Below are 21,150 nucleotides of genomic sequence, written 5' to 3' on the forward strand. Positions count from 1 at the left end.
CCAGGATAATGAGAAGGAAAATTTAGAAGGAAGAAAGAAAAGAAGGAAAGGAAGGTAAAACCTAATAATTTTCATATGAAGACAAGCATGAAACAAAGTCAAACTTACCAGACAGGAAAATTTCCTTCCTCTGAGAGGGAGAAGAACACTAAGTCTCATGCATTGAATGGAGTGCCAGGATACTGTTCTGTACACAAGTATCTTTGAAGTTACTTTTGTGTGCTTATTATGTTCAATGACTGGAGAAATCTCTAAGAGAAATCTTAAGGACTAGTAGTTAAAGCTTCACAGATAATTTATATTTAGCAGCTCTTCCAGTAGCTCTCCTACTATGCAAGGAAGACTCAGCCCTGCATGTTAGATGCTGTCACTAATATAATGCTTTAAACACAATATAAACAAAAGACAAAGGCAAAGAAATTCAACTGATTGAAAAAAAAAAAAAAAGAAAATCTGTACTCTAAAAGATAACAGAGTTGTTCAGTTTTGCATATATTTGTTTTGCGAGCAACATTTTCATCCTTACTCTGGTATGGTTCAGTTACTATGTTACCATTGCAGACATAACTTTCTGATATTTGAATGTAGCAAGTTTCATAACAGACTACCCCACTTGGCTTACAAAATTCTTCCATCTTCATCAACAACTCACGTTAAAGCAGGACCCACATTCTTCACTGCTGTTTCACAACTGATTCCTGAGCCCTAACAAAAAATACCCCAAAACTAAACCACAACAGAAACAAAAATGTCTCAATTTAAACCTTGGCAAGTATGCAAAATATTCCTTTTTTTTTTTTTTTAAATAGAGTGTTTATTATGTGGAATGCAGATGTACAGTATGTACTCAAGGCGTGATGCTGAATCAAAATATAAACTAACAGATTGTATCAAGCATAATAGGTACAGTAAGAACACCAATAAATCGTAACACACACAGATAGGCAAAGAAGTTTCAAAAAAAAAAGAACCACTAAACATTATCTTTAAAAGGGTCTGATGACACAGATGTGATATACATGCATATATACACACATATGATCGTTCTCCACAGGAGTCAAACTAAATTTTCAAAGTTAATATCACAAAATGTTCTGAGTAAAATAAAAAGTTCAGAATTTTTTTTCTTAACAAAAAAAGAAAATCGGAAACCTCATAGGTTACTCTATTTGCCTGAAGAACCAAACATCTAATTCGCAAAGCATAAATGTCTGAAGGGTTACAGGATTTATTACTATTTGAGAAACCTCTGTCTCTCCAAGAAAATTTCAGACAGGAAGTACTTCAAGAATACATAGGCAACTCTGGAAAAATCAGCATCTATTATACAACAGCCATGAGAGTAGGCACACAGCATGATACAAATGTTGTTCTCAACTTCTTTAATGGTTTTCAGTTCAATTTTACAAGCAGAAAAGATGCATCATTGAAAACTGCTTCTAAATATACAAGAGAAAGGTTTTACGACACAGTTAAGTGCATACTGTGCTTTTAGCTGCTATGCCTAGTGATGCTTCCTTCTCAAAGAGCTATTATCTTTTGTATGGCCATCTGCACAGCAAGTGAAAAAGCAAGAGATGTTTTTCAAACAAGGATGTTATCAGAAAAGTGTGGATATAGCCCTAATAGCCAGATGCATACTTTGAATTCTTTGCAATTCATTTTTAGTTACTCGCTCAGCTTGACAATTCTTGTATCATTTATATACTTGAGAGAGACTATGTGCTTACAGTAGGAAAGAACAATTTTGTAGGAGACTCAAAGGGAACTGAAAGATTTCCATCTGGAATCAAGCAAGGATCTACTATTGTTAATAAACTTTTCAAAAATCTTCCAAGAAATGCTTGAATGTCAGCTCAGTCCAGAGACATTAAGAAAAGTATTTATTTTATAAACAGAGCAGACCAATCAATAACTCATCTGCCAGGATTTTTATTACCAATTCAAAACATAATAGTACCCAGACTACTTTCATTCTAAGTTTTTCTGTGTACTGGTAATACAATGAAGATCTGCAAACAGACCAGTCATTTTATTGTGCTTCATAGTCTATGTAAGAGCAGATTCACAGAGATGTCTGAAGTTAAGACAACTCATATTTAAGACTCACTTTTCAAATTAATATAAAACATTTAATAAAACCCCACAATATGCAACGACACAAGTTCATCTCTTAAAAAGCAGAGGTATCAGATATAGATAAGTGTCCAAATAATTTACAAATTATGTATACTAAAAATAGCCCTTAATAATTTTCAGAAGTATAACAGATATTAGCAGTAAAGTCCTTAGACTTCTTAGAAGAACAAGGAAAAACACCAGTCAACAAAGACAACAGCTCTTCAATGTCCTCTATGTTGTTACATAAGATAACCCTACACTGAAAGAAATTGCTCCTTTCAATGAAAGACTAAAAGATAATTGATCTATTTCACTTGACTTTAAACATACATTGCTCCAATTTTAAGCTTTGTTACATACAGAAGACGCTGCACAGTATTAAAGTATATATATTAAACTGGCCAGCACCTTACTGTGAGGCAAACAACCACACACCACCCCAAATTTGTCTTTTTCTTCTTTTTACTGACCATTCAGCACTGGCATCAAATTGGCTTCTTCTGCTTTACTACAGCATAAAGAGCAACCTTTAGTTATCTATTTAATGTAATTACAGGACCTCCCCTCGATTCAATTTCTTATTCCATCCCCAGTTTTTGCAGCTTTCTGATTTAGAATTTTCTGAAACGGGTTATCCAGCTCTGATAATTTGAAAGTGTTTATTCCTAACAGCTATTGTTCACTCAATGTGTGTGAAATATTTCACATCCTCCTGTCAGACTGTAGTAATGTACCTGGAAATACCCAGAATATACCACAGTGTCACTTACAGAATTTACCTTCTATCCCATATTATCAGTAACTACATTGTTTTATTTTAAGTATGTAACTCTCACAAGAATGATGGAAGAAACTTTGTGAAAGGGAGGAAAAGTGGAAAGTAGAGAGAAATGGAAGCTAGAAAGGAAATGTCACATCTTGCTCTTCCCAAAAGATACCTTGTTTTCAAGATATGCTCAAAGAGTCTGATTGTTCAGATTAGGAAACAAGAAAATGAGAAAAGGAGGGAACTACCCTCTCAATGACAGAAATTCATCTCTACCTTTTTTTTTTTTTTTTCTGATCCAAAGATGCAGAATTTAATGTTTAAGGTGAGGCAGGACAGAAAAAACACACATCTACTAAATCCCTTAAAAAGTCCTAGTGGACTGCTAAATGAGGTTTTAAAGAGAGCAGCCTGATGATTAAAGACACATACAAAGGACAAGATGAAAAATGATGAGAAACAGTAAAGAATAGACAAAATTATAAAGGCAGAAAATATAAAGAGTGAGATTAGACAGAACAACACACAGCTGAGACCAGGTCATGGGAATAATCATTGAGTGAGGACAGCTGAACCAGTGCGACTGGTTCATTAATCAGATAAACACCTCCAACAGCTTCCACGCCTCAATGTTAATAAGGCTACTCACTGCAGCTCTCTGTTTCAGTGGTACCAAAGTGTCACTTCCTCCCCATCAGACATGTTTATAGGGAGACTGCTCCACTATCTCACAGTCCTATAGCATTTCTTTTCCATTTTCAGAAGAGTTTATTCAGAATAGCTTATTACAATACATCACAGTTTGGGTTCCTGTTTTCCAGTTCCTACTACCCCACTTTCCCTGGGCAGCTCATTAAATGAAATAAAAAGGATTCCTCTCTTATTGTCAATCAAAATTATTTACTCCTCTTTCAGAAGAATGAGATTCCTTTCTAAAGCCATAATAGACATAAATTATTACCTCTGTCTCATATCACCTTGGTTTTTTGGGGGGAGGAAGGGGTTGAAATGATAAGGCAAAAATTAATAAGAGCACTCACATAAAAGCTGGGCACATCTTAAAGTTCCAACAAGCCTGTATTGTAAGAGCATAAAATAAATCCACATAGTGGAGGGAACATATGGAAAACTAACCCTGGATTTACTTCGTCACCAGCAGAAAGTGAGCAAATGCACTCTTGTAACTCTGGCTGCCAAAACAGGTACCTGTGGAACATCCAGACGCTAAACCTTCAACATGGGTGGCTTTTACTGCTCCATCTGTGAAGTTTCATTTCCTTCTGGGGCAGAGACGAGGTACATGCCAACTATGTCAGACTACAGAGCAAGACAACAGATGCACAAAGAATGTTGTCCATGTACATAGAATCATAGAATGGTAGGGTTGGAAGGGACCTTTAGTGATCATCTAGTGCAACCCCCTCTGCAGAAGCAGGTCAACTTAGATCAGGTCATTGCCTATTTTACTCTAGAAAGCTAAGCAACTGTTTGTTATAAACTGCAAAGGGGACAAAGTCTGGTAACAACTGGGCAAGATTCTCCATGACCTAAGTAAAAAATTCAAATACCAAAGGACTTGAAATGCACATCAAGTTCACTTCAAGTTTCATTGAACTGCTTAAAAGACTGAAACATGAAGTTTGATACACTGACAATCTATAAAAATGGAAATGAAAAGCTGCATTATCATCAGTTTTATTACCAAATGATAATATGACCTTAAACAATTCACTTAAGGTCACCAAGTTCAGCGACAAAGGTTCACCACACCCAGCTCCTGGATGTATGGGAGAGCTCAGCACCTAGTAAGCACTTCCAGACCGGAGGCGCAAGGTGCCACTGAACACCAGCCCAGTGCTAGACAGAATTTCTCAGTCTTATCACTGCTCTGATAGGACAGGCCTCTAAGGAAGCCTTGCTTTACACTCCAAGCGGTTCCTGGGTTACCAGCAAACACAACCTATTCCTGCACTTTTCCCTGTAACTAAATGGAATACAAAGAACAAATCTTAAATCATTCACAGTTAGCTTTTGAATGAATAATAAGACTGCTTTCACACATACACACAAAACCAGTCAATATTTAAAGTTACTTCAAGGTTTCAGATAAAGAATTTGAAGGCATCAGCTATTACTGTTTGAAACAAGCAGATAATCACAAACTGTTTCAGTATCTTGGCTATACACTGCTTCACAATCTTCCATAGAGGACAAATAGGAAATAACAAATGTTCTATACAACTGGAGAATTCCCTACTTCATTTACCCAAACATCCAGAAACCCAAGTTAGCTCCCTAATAAACTAGTGGCAGTGAAAGGGAAGCAGAGTTGCAACCATGTTATAACACTTTCCTAACAGCAATGCAAAAGCACATTTACTGCACTCTTAGGACAACAGAATCAATTCTTACCTCAGCCCATACCAGCTCACTCTCAGGTATAAGTAGTCATTTCTACAGAAACGTAGAATTAATTAAAAAATTCATATGCAAGTAACTAGACTTAGGATTGGACCCACCGACATTTGGAACCACAAAAAAGGCATTTACAAGGCCTATTATAAGCACTTATTCTCCCACTCCAAAATATTACCATTTCTTTCACAAGAATAACCACCACAAAAAAGCAGTTTCATTTTATACAATGACTAAGTCCAATATGTGTCTGTATACACATATTACAGATAAATTACATATACATATCTTTTCCATAAAAGAAGAATCAAGACATTTCTTAGCTGACAGAGGTTATCCTCAAAGTTTTCTTTTTAGGAAGTTAAGATGTATGATTTTTAAAGAAAAAAAATAAAAGCTACCAGACTCTAAAACATTTTTACTACATATTTCTTGTCCCCCTAAACTGAAACACTAGTAATTGAACAGAAGCTGAAACTAGTCTTCTTCCCAGTAATTCTTCTGAGGATCTGAAGGTGCCCTATAAATAGCTCACATCTACTAGATTTCTTAATCAGGGTATAGGCAGTTTGGTTTCTCACTCCTTTAAGGACTGGCACATTAATCTTCTGTCATTTAAGGGCTTTGATTTAAAGATACACAAGTTCCACATTCATTTTAAGATGTTAAATGTGACATTTGAGATCTCATCAAGACATTACAATTAAGTTACAGGTCTCAATCCTGAGAACCTTCACAGATCTGTTAATTCTCTTACCTTCATAAGGCTTTCCCAAGAGACACTCCCATGCAACTAATCCCCCGGAGGACAAGCACCATCCACAACTCATATTACCTTGTTGAGGTATGCAGGGACAGTGGTGTGCCAAAAATCACATCATCTAACACAGTACAGTCACAAAACTGTACTGTCTTATTCCCAGCTCACACAAAAGCTACTTCTGTTCATGTTTTCTAATACTGAAGTAATACCATTACTATTTTGTGAAACACCACAATTCATGCTCTCAGGGCTTCAAACTCCTTCCACTGGCTAGACAGGAAATGTGGACACCTCAGGTCAAGGGACAATCAGGTGCCTGGAGTGGACAGTGTTGACTCACAAGAGGTAATGCAAGGCCTGACATAACAGACTCCAGTTTTAAGCCCAGACCAAAGCACAAATGCAATTTGAATTGACCTCCAAGTTTAAAGGTTAATTAATAGCTTTGTAAGATACAACTCATCACCACAAGGAAAATCCTTAATCTTAGATTTTGGTTTTTCAAGAATTGGTTATATGCTGTAACTATAGTCTTAGCATCTGAGAAACCTATGTCACCTAGCCTCATAGTTACATATTAAAGGAATGTCTGAAACATACCTAAGTACATAGCAGATAGAAAAGTAAATTAATTCCACGTGACAAAGCATGCCTAGCTGCTCTGTTGAAGTCCCAGTGAAGTCAAATACAGCCTCTTCTCTAATTTCCATAGGAGTTCATTTAATTGAGAATCTTCAAAAAAAACACACTTCAGTCATTAATTGCTGTATGCATATTTGTGGCCATGGTAAACTGAAAGTGATTTGAACAATCCACCTTAAAGCATCCTCAGTCAGCTACCATAACGTAACCAAATTAGTTTGTCACCCAGATAATTAATAAAAAAGTAAATATTCAGTCTTGATTGCATCTTTCAAATACAGATCATGCTACATTACTAGTGATGTGGAAGTACCCAGCACTTCATATGCTGTTGAATCATTCTTTGCTTCTCTGACACTCACTTCTGTACAGCTGCAAATGCAAACAGGCTACAGTAAAACTGATGTTTTAAAATTTTAAATGAATTGACACGTGATTCCAGTCTCTCAAGCTGGACTTTTCCTAAAATCAGTCAAGAATAACAGTTCCTGAAACAACACGTTGAAAGTGTGTTTAAGCTGAAACTGAACAGCTGCGCTGATCAAGACAAAAATAAATAGTTTAGGCACAATTTAGGATGACTCGTAAAAGGTCCTCATTTAAGATGGCTCTGAAAAACGTAAGTTAGGAAAATTTCAGGGCCAGTAACCAAGAACTATTCCATCTGTGAATGCCTCTCTGACTTCACTCAGCCATCTGCCTGTAAAACAAAGGGAAAAGAACAAACAAAACCTTCCTATGTTTGACAGGAGCACCTTCTTACCTAGTGAGCATCTAAATTTACAAGCAGCAATTTCCTTTTGACATCTTTCCCAGTGGAAAGACACCAGACACTTTTTTGTCTCTCTGAATCTCGTAACTTTCATTTAGTAAAGAAAAGTGACAAAGGACACAGGTACAAAGTCCATCTGCAACTGGCTGCTTATCAGCAAGGAACCAGGAAGGCAGCAGCAAGTCCCTTTGCATTACCAGGCACAAGTGAAGGACATTTCTTCTGAGTATCTAGGCCTTCTCCAGTACTTACTGCCTGATAGAATAAAGCCCCAGTGTGAGACTCCTACAAAATAATAAAACTGATGCTGTTGGAGAGAGGAGTTGATTGCTATCCTCCAGTGAAAAAATTCTCACTCCACAAAGCTAGTTGACAACTTTATATACAAAGGTGCTAACAGACTGGTTGCTAACTTCTGGGCATATCAGAACCTTTGGACAGTTAGTGTTACAGTGTCAGGAACCTGTCATACAAGCTCAAATAACTAATAAACTATCAGGAAATCCTAACAGGGTAAGAGTAGTCTGTCAATAATTTATCATATTATTTCTCTCTATGTATGACTAACCATGGATGTGAGCATTGTGTTTCTTTTAATGAAGAGAAAAGTTGACATGCTTAGATAAAGGCTCAAAAAGTCAAACAACTCAAGAAGAACCTTGGGAACATTCTACAACTTCTATTAATTACCAAGAGGGAGTTTGAAAGTGTAGATTGCATACTGCTAAGTGTTTGCTCTTCCCCTCCTCAAAAACACAATTTTCCAAGATACAAAATTCTTATTTTGTACTGGTACAATCCCCCAAAAAAAAGGTAAGCACACTTAGAGAACTACCGTTTTGGTTCTATGACCAAGTAATTGGTCAAAGCAATCAAAAAACATTTTCCAAACCATCCTTCATATATAATATAGAATTGCCTGTGAACAGGACACCCAAAACCAAAATATAAAACTAATAAACTTATTGTACAGCCAAAACACCAAGAAATGCTAAGTATTGATAAGATATTTTTCACAGTTGAACTGCACGCAGGCACCAAAGTTTATAAGGTACATTTCCCATTTTACCTTATGGTGATACTTCAAGGAAAAGGAATTGTTTCCACAGCTGCACAGTTTTATTCACAATTTAAACAGGCTTATTTTCATTCAATTTAACTGCACTAGCAGTAGGTTAACTTCTTATACTAAAATATAATTCAAAACGAGTTTATCTGATACAGGTACACTGATACAAGTATTACTGATACAGGTTTAACTGAAGTGTTTTATGCAGACACAACAAAAACTGAAACTACCCAGAAATCTGTTTGGCAAATTCTCTCCACCCGAAGTATTTTGTAGAGATACCTACTGCAAGTGAGTTTCCCTTATTATTAAGAGATCTGGCTGTCATCACACCACTTGAGTTTTATTCTACTTGGAAACCTCACAGATATAAGAATCACATGTAATCTCTAAGCAAAAAGAAAGAAGAGAAAGCATCTGAAGTTTACCACATAAGATAGTCAAGGGGGTGTGGGGGGGAATACTATCTGCCAAAGAAAAATTATGAAAGGCAAAGTAGGAACACATAATAGGATCTAACGTAGGTCAAGGAAAAATAAAAAAATCACACATCTTTGAGCTCCAGATTCAGCAGGTTTCCTGATGATACTAAACTGGGGGGAGTGACTTACACACCAGAAGGCTGTGCTGCCATTCAAGGATACCCAGATAGGCTGGAGGATTGGGCAGGGAGAAATCTAATGAAATTCAACAAGGGCAAGTGTAGCATCTTGCATCTGGGAAAAGAATAACTCCATGTACCATGTACAGGTTGGGGAATGAACTAAAGAGTAGTGTAGGGGAAAGGGACCTGGGGGTCTTGGTGGACAGCAGGATGACCATGAGCCAGTAATGTGTCCTTGTGGCCAAGAAGACCAATGGCATCCTGGGCTGTATTTAGAAGCACTGTGGTTAGTAGGTTGAGAGAGGTTCTCCTCTCCCCCTACTCTGCTCTCATGAGACCACATCTGGAATATTGTGTCCAGTTCTGGGCTCCTCAGTTCAAGACAGACAGGGAGCTGATGGAGAAAGTTCAGTGCAGGGCCACAGATGACTAAGGGAGTGGATCATCTCCCTTATGCTAAAAGGCTGAGGGAGCTGGAGCTCTTCAGCTTGGAGAAGACTGAGGGGTGATCTCATTAATGTTTACAAATATGTAAAAGGTGGATATCAGAAGGACGGAGCCAGGCTCTTCTAAATGATGGCCAATGATAGGACAAGGGGCAATGGGTATAAGCTGGAATATAAGAGGTTCCAAAGAAACATAAGGAAAAACTTCACTGTAAGGGTGACAGAGCACTGGAACAGGCTGCCCAGATGGGCTGTGGACTCTGCTTCTCTGGGGACATTCAAAACCTATCTGGGCAAGTTCCTGTGTGACCGACTCTAGGTGATCCTGCTCTGGCAGGGGGGTTGGACTAGATGATCTCTCGAGATCCCTTCCAACCCTTAAGATTCTGTGATTCAGAAGGTCAACTGGACCTCTAGTAAATGCATCCTGCAGAAAGAAAATGAACTACCACATAAAAGATATTTCAGGATGGGGGGAAGATACTGGTAGTTTTGAAAGAGTGTGAATACCATGATTTTGTAAAATTGTCTGGTCTCCTTTCTCCCCTCAGTTACCCAGTGAGTACATTTCACAAGTTTATTTCTGCTACATATAGCCTCAGAAATGCCTTTGCTTCCAAAGAAATCAACATTCATTTCTGTTATAGCAGCTTACTTAAGAGGAGATGATTGGAAAAAAAAAAAAAAAAAACAAAAACAAAACACAAACCTAACAGGAATAAGCAATATCTTTTCCTCTTCACCCTAAAACCAGGGTTCCTCCCTTGACATCACAGTCACAACATTCAATGACATCATTCAGGCAAGAAAACCTAACATATTTCTTGTTTTGAACTGTTTTTACTATTTTGTTCTTTTTTCAAAGTTTAAAATGTTTTTCTAGGATACCAAAAAACCCCCAAAACTAGTTTAGTTGCTCCTGACCCAGAACAACAGAAAAATAATCACCCCCAAATTTAAATTTAAACATGCTTCTATACAGTCAACACAGCATGGCCTGCTACAGTCACATGCAAAGGTGTACTAACGAATTCACTAGCATTTCTGAGTACAACACAAATTAATGCCAGGGATTTTTAGTTCATCCATTTTTAAAATCCCCAACATCACTAGAGACTGTCAGTCGAGAACTAAGCAAGTTAAGTGTTCTCTTGAAGGACTTGATTTGGCTTTGTACACGCATGAGCTAAAGCATTCCTGTTTGGTTAAAAACAGGAGGAATCAATTTGTCTTACCATCACGCTATCCAAACACAAGCTTACAGAGCTGTGACTAAAATACTTCTGTATAACCTTGGCAATGTTGTACATTGGAAAGGAACATGAAATTGCAAGGGAAGAAAATAAGAAAGAAAGAACAATTGGACTTCTCAGACAGCACACCTCCTCCCAAAACAGACTGACAGCTACCGTTTTCCAGAAACCGCATATCACAGAATTTTATTCATAATAAAACAGAAGTCATCTTTAAAACTGTGTTTTTTCTTAGAAAATGGTATTTCAAGTTCTAAAAGGTACGCTTTAATTTACTAACAACTGTACAAACATAATAAATATCTATTGACAAATTCATCTTAAGAAGTGAACTTCCAGTGTAAGTGCTCAATTAAGTGGGTGACAAAAAACCTCTTCATACTGAGGGGTTTGTATTTAGCTTATTTTTATATTATCCTCACTCCCTAGTAATCCTACCTGCATACAAGAGGTGATCTGAATATATATCTGGAAGAAAAAGAAAAAAAATAATTATTTCTGGGCCTCCTAGAGCACACATTATTATGTTATTACACTTCCTTGACTCTAGATGTTCAGATCCAGACCATGTCTAGAGGGGCACTCAGAAACCTGAAGAGAAATGAAATGCTTTAACATCAACCTCAGAGCTCACAGCAAACACTCTTACTCAGGTCTAAAATAACCCTTACTTTCCATAGCACAATTATTAACAGACCTTTTTCCATCTGGAAATTCCTTCACCTGGAAAAGCTATCACAAAATGGTGATTGGGCTAACTTCCAAAATAGTGCTTTCACTCTATTTTAAAAATGGCACAGTATTTTTTATTTTCATTGATTTATCTTAGTGCATCTTTAAAGGTGACATCCAATTTTTAAGGCATATTCTTAAAGAAAATTAAGTGTATGCACAAGGGAAATTAGTATGGCATGACTACACCATAGCTGCATTCCCCCAGGCAGAAAAGCCCTAAAACATTTCAGTGAGAGAGATCTTTTTCAAGTAATTTATCAAGCAGACTATCATCAACCCCACAGGGGATCATTTTACCTAGGGGCAAAATAATGAAAAGTTGTATTTTACAGAGGATGGGGAAAAAAACTGCAACTCACTGTCATGTTTATCCACATTCAAACTACCTCTATTATTAATTTTGTGTTCACTACTTAAAACTCCAAGTGTGTTGTTATGGGTTTATAGCCTCATTAAGTAGCTACCTACACTTACAGAAAAAATCAGGAGTTAAAGGGTGCTTGGAAACTAGACATGAGGAAAAGAAACCTATGACTTGATAGAAATGCATCAACAGCAAGGTATAACTTCCCTGCTCTCTGCTCACTCTTCTCAAAATTGATGGCAGGTCAGAGACCTCCTCTACAAGTTAGATGCTGCAGCTTTGAGTTGATGTCATAACCAAAAGAAAATAAAGATACTATATTGCCATCTTCCAGTATTTCAGGGTAGAAAAGACTACGATCCTGTCTGCTTCAGTAACCTTAATGACAAGACACCAGATAATCTCCACCACATGAACAACTCTAAAAACTCTTGAGAGAGATGCCATGGGTCTCTTCAAGCAATGAAAAGCAGTAACACTAGTTCTGACTCACAAAAAGAAAATAGCCAAGCTGAAGAGATCCTGGAAGACAGCTTATATTTAGAGAAAGATAGAGGGATCTGCAAAGCGATGTAATTCCTAAAGCCTAAACTCCTCCATTTCTCAGAGGACAAAATAAAATGGAAAAAAAAATTGAAAGGTTAAGTATTTCCTTTAACTTGACTTGAGGAGCATCAAGGCAAGACAAAAGAATAAAGAAAATGGATGTTCTAAGTTCTACTTTTCCATTAGCAAAGCTAGTTCAAACAAAAGGCAGGGAAAGCAGAGGTGGCCGTCTCAATGGACTGTCAAAGCTACTCCTAAAACACTGTGCAGACGCCTAGGTCCGCTTAACGTTTGCTGACAGGTTTTGTGCCCCTCTTCGCCAGCCGATGAATCTCCCCAGGAGGAAGGACGGTGGAACGACCGCTATTGGGATGCACTAGAGAAGGCTTTTGGCCCGGTGCGGGTGCAAAGCCTTCTCCCGAAGAGTGACTGCAGGACCGAGATCCACCCGCCGCTCCGCTCCGACGGTGAGGGACGGAGGGCTCGCCCACCTCAGCTGCTGGCGAGCGGCAACCCCAAGCCGCGGAGCTGCACGGGCTCCGGCGGCGGCCGCCCCCGCTCCGCCCCATCCCACCCCACCCCACCAAGCGGCCCGGGAACAACCTCCTAGTCTCGAGGGCGCAGACCCAACTACCTCGCCCCGGCACGCTCGAAGCCCCCGCGCCGGGGTGGAGGTGGGGAACGCTGGTATGGAGTTAGTCGTTAACTCTCTGCCCCGCTTTCTCAGAGAGTTCCCTCCGTGGGCGCCGTGGCAGCCTGCAGCCCCAACGGGGTGGGCGCGGCGCCACCACCGAGGGAGGGGGCGAGCACGGTCCCCACCCGCCCCGCAGCGGGGGAAGCTGCCACCACCCACACCTACCTTTCCGACGGATAGGCTCCTCTCCTCGCCGCAGGCGTGGGCGGTGCGCGCAGACCCGCGGAGACCCCCGCGGAGCGCCGTGCCGTGCCGTGCCGTGCTGTGCCGTGCTGTGCCCCACGGCGGTAGCCGCCGCGCGGCCAGCGCCGAGGCGTGAGGGCGGCCCCACGTGCGCCGGCTGCGCCAATCGGGACCGCCCAGGGGCCGCCTTCCGCCCCCGCCGCCGTCGCAGCCACCGTCCCGGGCCGCCCGCGAACTGAGGGCGCGGCGAGTGGCTAGGGAGTAAGCGTGGCGGTGAGGGCAGGAAGCGGGTTTGGGAGGCAGGAGGGGAGGGAACAATTCTTTGCTCTAAACGACTGATGGCGGGCTGGCCGAGGCTTCCGCGCCCGCGAGGACACCGCGTAGCCGGAGTGGCCGCGGCGCCGCCCGGCGGTAGCGCCCGGTGGGAGCGAACCCTGTGCGCGCTGGAGCCCCGTGCGGCCGGAGCGGGCGCTGGGCGGGCGGAGGCGCCTAGGTCAGAAGAGTTTAGACGGGCAGACTTCCGACATCTAGCGAACCGACCTTGTAGCTCTGCCCGAGTTTGGCAGCGCTAAATGCTCTGAGTGAAACAGAAACACGTTCACACCGCGTCGCGGAGAGTCGGCAGTGAAAGAGTCGGGTCTGGCTTTTTTGAGTGGCTCGAAGGTAAAGCAGCGCTGAGGAATGACAGGAGAGCCTTCGGGAGGTCAGGTGTGGGAGTGGCTGCCGAAGCCCTTGGTGAGCTTCCAGAAAGGCATCACGTTCTGTGAAAGCGTCAGACTTCAAATAAATAATAACAGAAGGCTGTTAATCCACGCTCGGGGAGTAAGGCTGGAAACAAATTCTGTTGTTCTACTTTGGGTGTTAGCGAGATAACCGTCTAGCATTGCTAGAATTGCTGCATGTTCACTATGGCAATACTGGGAATGTAATGCTTGAAAACAATGAGCTGGTTAGTTAGAAAATAAACATTCCTACCATAGCAAAATATTTTTGTACTCTATTGAACAATGTTTATTTTGTAACTGCATTTTTGTCAACATGGATTGTAGTTAGTACCATTTCCGTTCATTAATCAGAATGTAAGTTGGTTATTTGCTTGACATGTATTTTGATCTCATCATTTAATCTAACGGTTATTGATGTTACATAGTGACAGTTGTTCACTACCACCTCATTTTTTCTCTCCATTACACTTAGTTGTGTTGCTGCGCCTCTAGATCTCTCTTTAAAATGCTCTGAAAACCATTCAATGACTCATTAATTTCAATATTTTTTACATGAGTATCGTGGAAGCAAGCCAGTCCACTTTTGTTGTAGGCAACAGCATCCAACAAATGCCTACTGCCTCTCCCATCTGATATATATAAGGAATTTCTACCTCCAATGCCCTTCAATTTTCCCTCTATATTGAAAATAAATTTCTGAAAGAGAAATGTTTTTTTTGCATGAGTCTGATTGCTGATAGAGTTCACAATCTCCAGCATCAATAGACTTCGGGCCAGATGCACAGCCATGAAAAGGAAACAAAAATCAGGCCACAATTCTGAAAGGCAATGCTGGAAACAAGGTTACTTTTTTTCTGATGCATCTGTGTGTTGAGACCTTGAAAGAGTTCATTGCTACCTTTTTTAGAAAGATAAACTTGGAAATGTCTAGATACATGATCCATTTTTATCTGCTGTCTAAATACCAGGTCTTTTAAAATGTCATTTTCTAACTTCCCTGCAACCCTACAGACTAGTACTACTACTGAACTTCATTTAATTGCTTGATTCTAGAAACTAAGGAAAAAAGGCTGAATATGCATTTGAGAATGCTAAAAATGACACTTGAACATTTTGTCCCTTTTTTCTTCTTTTAGTCTCAGTATATTTTAATGGGATTTCATTTTTTTATGGTTGAGGGTGGGGTTTCTCTGCAGGCAATATATTTCAGGTAAGAGTAGAACTTGAAGTCTGACTTTTATTTTTGCAGCTACTCAGAGCTTTCAAATGTGTCTCATTTTTGCTTCTGTCATCTTTTGAACTAATAGTGTTTAGTTTTGGTAACTTGATTGTTGCTACTAGAAATGCTAAATTCTTTTGATGGACTTTGGTTTATATTTAAGCATATAGCCTGTCATTTTCTATGACTTGTGCTGTCTTGTAAAATCTTCAGTGTCCTTGGGCTTGTCAGGCTGAGTGGCATGCTTGTGCTCAGCTATTGTTGTCCTCTTTATGACCGGATAAATGTATTAGTTAGACAGATTTAGCACACCAAAAATCAGTCCAGTAGATTTTACCCTTCATGCCAAATGGGTCTGGGCAAGCAAATGAGTTTATACATGTAAGTAGCCCTAAACAACACACAAAAAATCTGTCAGTCAACCACGTAAAATTATTTGAGTTCCTAAGGGTTCTGCCAAGTAGTATCTAGTGAATTATAATTAATAAATGAGAGATTAACACCCCTGGCAGTATGTCAGACTCTTTCACAGCACTTACCATCTCCATAATAGAACAGGACATGTATTTGTGTCTCTCCTCCCCCAATTTATAGTCTTTTATCTCAGTACAAACTAACCTCACCTCTAAGCTAAACATTCCTTGCAGCAATCTCTGGCCAAGAGCCAGAGCTTAAACCTGGGAAGCAATATTGCCTTAAGTCATTTTAACTATTTCTACCAGAGCACATCTCTGAGAGCTGTGGTATTTGCAGGGTTGAGATTCAAGAAACAAAGTCTGAGCTTGCCTGTATTTTCTGTAATCCTTTGGAGGGAGGTCCAGATTCGGGAAGGTTCACTTTCCAACAATTCCCGCAGAATAGAGGTGAAACAGAGGTATTAGTAGTTATCTAAGGTATGAGGCTGTTGAAGTAATTTTTGTGACAGATACCCAAAATTATATTTCAAATAACCAACTACTTCCAAGAAATGACCTCAGAATTTAGGCTAAAGAAATGTCATACAGTCCTGGAGAGCAAGAATTCCAACCACATAGCTATGCAGTTGAACTCCTGCAGTGCCTAGAAGTGTCAGCCTGATGAAGGACTAATGAGCAGGATGTCTGCAGTCAATCACAGCGCTAACTATGCAGGACACCTGAAATATTATATGGGAAATAATGTTCAAAGCAATGCAGCATAAACTGAATGCATGAGGCTGCTAATGACAAATGCTAATGCTTATGCTTAGTGTATGGATAAAGCCATTAACCACTTTAAATACTTTACAGGTGCAAGACAGAGATGATAACTCATAAAAAAGTGCATGATATTGATGAACTATATGGAGAGAGGAGTTGTGTCCTGGACATCTGGATTTCTCAGGTTGCAGGGCTATGAGATACCAAATTGTGTTCCACTGTCACCTCTTGCTAATTGTTCCAGCCCTCTGATCAGAAAACCCCACATGACAAGTCCAAGGGTGTGATTAAGAGTAATTGGGTGAGGCAGAGGACTTGGGCAGCTTCTAGAGCAGCCAGTGGTCGTATGGCCTAGTGAGAAGGCAGCCACCTTTGAAGAATCAAGAGACGGAGTCTGTGGAGAGCTGGCAACCTGTGGAGAGCGGGAGTGGTGCAACCTCATACAGTATAGGTAAAAGCGGAAACTAGTCATCTGTGGTGAACAGTGTGTGTATTTGAAAAACTACAGCATGTCCTTGATATGTCATCTGAAGGATCATAACTCTTTTTTTTTCTTTTTGCTCCAGAATGAAACGAGTATATTGCTATTCTCATGATGGAATATGCGTCCATATGTAAGAAAGTAAATGGACAGAATTGCTTCTGTGGTTTTTTTTAAAGGTACAAATAATTTGTTTTGTGTAGAAGTATACTTCTCATCACACTTGCTGAGTCAAATTTTCTTTTGTTGTTTAACAAAAAAAAAAATCTGTATAATCTGGTCCACAGAATTAGTACAATTTACTGATGCTTGAAAGAAAATCAATATGCATCTATATACTGCAAAATTGATAAGTCTGTTTTAATAGCTACATGCTTCTTGGTGATAAGGTCATTTAACAAATTGCTCCCACTCCTTTGTTACTCACAGAGAGAACATGTGGGAATAATGCACTTTTTCCAGCAGCAGAAAGTTTTGACCGGTAGCAAAGGAGGCATTTCTTCTCTGCCTTTCTTTCCTGCATAATAAAGACTCCCCCAAATATCTTCTTGGTTATTTTTCTTTTATGAGACTGATAGAACAACCAAAAGGATTGAGACTGCGAAGCAAGTCAGACTGAACAAACACCACTTTACAGAGAACAGCCTGGTTATGGGATATTTCACTGCAGGATTATAGGACATATAAAGTAAAGCAAGTATTTCATTGAGTTCTGTACGTGGAGGATACTGTTCTACAAGATTATTTTATCTTTCTTTAAGACAGAAAAAATGAAGCACCACAAAAAGTCAAATAATATTTCGATATCTTTTTGCTGTTCACCCTGTTTCTTCACTGATACCTGATGCTTATTAATTTCTGTTTTCATTAAAAGTAATATCCCTATCTGCAAACTCAGATCTTCTCCAAGTCTCATCTCCAACTGAAAATTAAAATATTTAATTGAATATAACCACTGTCAAAAGAAATAGTCCTTGATTCAATTCTAATGTAGATAACGTCAAGATGTATATGTCTATGTGTGGAAAATACAAATCCGAGATTACCGTGATACATTAGAATTGTACAACTTCCTAAAATGAAGGTATGGGAGCTTATTGTCATGGAACATGCATGTACAAGTTTAGAAATAGCCCTATGAGAATGGGATGAAGAATTGTCTTCCATGACCAATGATATATCAGAAAGCTTTCAGACACTCAGCAAAGCAATGGGGAGTGCATGTGAGACTCCAAGGTCTTGGAAATGTTTGTGACATTTTTCTAAATTTTCTCAGAAGATGCACTTTTCTGAAAATACATACAGCAGCTTATGCAGCAGTGAGAACTTTAAAGGGGTTTGATTAGTGGATGCTTATGCAACTTGGAAGACTCTAGCATTATATCAGATCTGTTTGGCTTAATCATTAATTATGGGTTTCTCTTGAACAGCAGATAAAATCTACAGATGGTAATTATGATTTGTAGGGGAGTAGCATCATGTGCTGCCTGGCCTAACAGAGTATATGACTTGACCACAGAAACGCTAATGTGATTCACAACATGGTGTGGGGAATGCAGCACAAAATTAGATATAATTTGCACGGCATGCCTTTCTGTTTATTGGCACTGGATATGTATCATAGCCATGTGGAGATTCGTGTTAAAGATCATGGTTCTGAGTACAAAATTCCAGGACTTTAAAAAGGTCAGAAACATGCTTTCAGAACAATTATTATTTTTTTTTTAAATTGCAACTGAGGATTTTTTTGCTTTGGAGTCAGGAACGCTTACAAAGTTTATATCAATTATTTGAAAAATGCCCTTCATGGTAAAGCACAGAAAAAGCAGACACCACTAGATAATTTACTGTGATGCCAGTACAAACCACTTGTGTAATGTTTTATAGACACTGTAGTATTCTTCCCTAAATCATGTCCCTTATTAGCAAATACAAATATATTCCTTCCTTAGAAACAAACTTTTTTTCTATTCAGCTTGCAGCTGTGAATGAAAAAAAAGAAAAATCTGATTGATTTTGGAAAGTTTTGTTCTCACAGAAAACCATTCAGTTAATTTTTTGTTATTACAGTGATTATAGATCCTAATTTTGTTTAAGGTGTAAACCTTAAATACCTGTGGTTTTGTATTTGAAACAGAAAATATACATGGAATGTATTTTCCCAAGTTAAATATTATATTTCAAAAAGCTTGATAACTTAAAAGCCGTAAAGATAGATGTCTAATGATACCTAGTGCTGGAGGAAGCATTGAATATAGATTTTTGAAAAACTTTAGTATTTTTATCAATTTTATGATGTTGGCTTCACAATTGCTTATGAAGATGTAAAGTTTTCAAAAGCTTCTCTATCTGACTTCTATTTTTACATAGGCAAATGATAAAATTAAGGTGAAACTACTTTGCCTTTCCACTGGCTATGAAAGCTAGCTGAGTTCTGTCACTGATGTGTGCAATTGTCTGGATTCATAACTAATTACAAATGCACACATACATGCATACACACTCAGTCTAAATTCCAGTTTTCAAAAAAGAATTTTTTAGCCATTCTTATTACCGGTTTGAAGAAAACTAATCTTGTGAGAGAGTCAAGGCTGTGAAGAGAAATCCATACAGCACATTGGCAGTACAATTGAAACTGTATTTTATAACCCATTGTAGCTGCAAAGAAAGCATCTCATACTTTGTGTCTGATTACAACTCAGAAATGGAGCAGTAGCCTGTACTTTGTAAAGTTGCAAGGATAACAGTCTTGCTCATATAAGTGGAGCTCTGGAAGAGAGCTGTGGATAACAAATGTTCCAGAACAGTGACAGGTACGTTTGATGGTGGAGAGTGCTGTTAGTGGAAATCCGCAAATACCAGCAGTTTAAATTCAACATTCTAAGCCAATAAATAGAATTATTCTGATTTTTTACAATTAACGTGCCTAATACTGTATTCTAAATTTTCAAGTGAAGGAAGTGAAGCCTAGAAATACCTAAAGCCTAATCTTCAAAAGTGATCACAAACTTCCTGGTGTCTCAGACTTGAAGAACTATTTACAATTCCCAAAATAATATAGACAACAAAGAAATGTAAAATTAGAAGTATTTTTTTTAAGATGTGACCATGATTGCACAACAGCTGTTAGTTTTGGAACATGAGACTTTGTGCCTTTTTAAAAGAGGGGCTTCTTTTCTTAACAGGTCTTACTAATGTAACTACTGTCATTTATCTGCAACTATAGTATTGTATGTAGATATAACTGGAAAGACATTCTTTGTGATGAGAATGATTACATACAAGGAGAGGTCACTCAGACGAACAGTGGAATAGCCATAGTTGCAAAGGCCAAATCTGTCTTTGAAGTTAGCCTTGCATTTGAGTTTGGACAAAATAACTTCTAAAGGTCTCAACCTAATTAATTTTTTCTGTGATTCCATGAATTTTAGGTTCAAGAGTCATACTAAAAAACAAGGAGGAGACTCTGCTGGAGGCCAGCACACACATTCAAAATCTGCCTGAGAAGGTTTTATATGGACATGGCACTGAGGGGTATGTGAAGATGTGGACTGAGACTATGACAGGCTCTGTGAAACTCTCTGTTCTCATGTTGGTCAGATGTCTGGTAAGGCAAAGAATGTTTCTTATGTTTCTTGTAACCTCCCATATTAAACTCTTTAAGGAACTACTATTTTGCTGTCTTTTCTAACTGTGTATTACTAAATCTCCAAAGTGGGAAGGTATAATAAAAATTGCAAGAGGGCATTTTATTGTAAAAAAAAAAAGTTAAATCTCTACAAGATACAATAATAAGCCATGCTTTTGAAGTACGTACTGAACTATAAAAATTTGTCACTCACCAATATTGCTTCTTTAAAAATCATATTTTTAAAACAGGAATTATCAAATTAAAATGTAATAATCAGAACATCTATATTTGCAAAACAGTTGATTCAGCATCAGTCAAAACCTGGAAGAATGTACATCTTAGAGAAGTTTCAAGATCTTGCCAAACCTTATTCTCTGGAACTCATATTTCTTGTTTTAATCATTATGTTTAGCTTTCTTTTTGCAATCAGTCTGCAAAGACACAAGAAGATAGATACAAAACCTGTCCAAGAAATAATTGTGCACTTCTGCTCTTTGATTTTTGTTGTATTTTTTTCTAATATTAATTTATAATAACATGAAA

General features: G+C 38.7%; 1 protein-coding gene and 1 long non-coding RNA gene across 6 annotated transcripts in view; one reads left to right on the top strand and one right to left on the bottom strand.

Moving 5' to 3' along the window:
* STXBP6 (syntaxin binding protein 6) overlaps positions 1-13,553 on the bottom strand; it is a 113,248-nt gene extending 99,695 nt beyond the window's left edge. For 2 of the 5 annotated variants that reach the window (XM_061997666.1, XM_061997664.1), the window contains exons 1-2: positions 13,356-13,553; positions 11,290-11,319 (exon numbers count right to left, since the gene is read on the bottom strand). The gene's annotated coding sequence lies outside the window, so the exon portion shown is untranslated. The remainder of the gene's footprint in view (positions 1-11,289; positions 11,320-13,355) is intronic. The other 3 variants (XM_061997665.1, XM_061997663.1, XM_061997668.1) reach the window with 3 other exon arrangements.
* A 347-nt stretch (positions 13,554-13,900) lies between these two features.
* Positions 13,901-20,806, top strand: LOC133625657 (uncharacterized). Its single transcript, XR_009818963.1, has 3 exons — positions 13,901-14,036; positions 17,062-17,155; positions 20,408-20,806. It is a non-coding gene; the product is annotated as an uncharacterized LOC133625657 (long non-coding RNA).
* Positions 20,807-21,150: the final 344 nt, after the last annotated feature.

Source organism: Colius striatus, chromosome 6, assembly GCF_028858725.1.
Source record: "Colius striatus isolate bColStr4 chromosome 6, bColStr4.1.hap1, whole genome shotgun sequence".
Taxonomy (NCBI): Eukaryota; Metazoa; Chordata; class Aves; order Coliiformes; family Coliidae; genus Colius; species Colius striatus.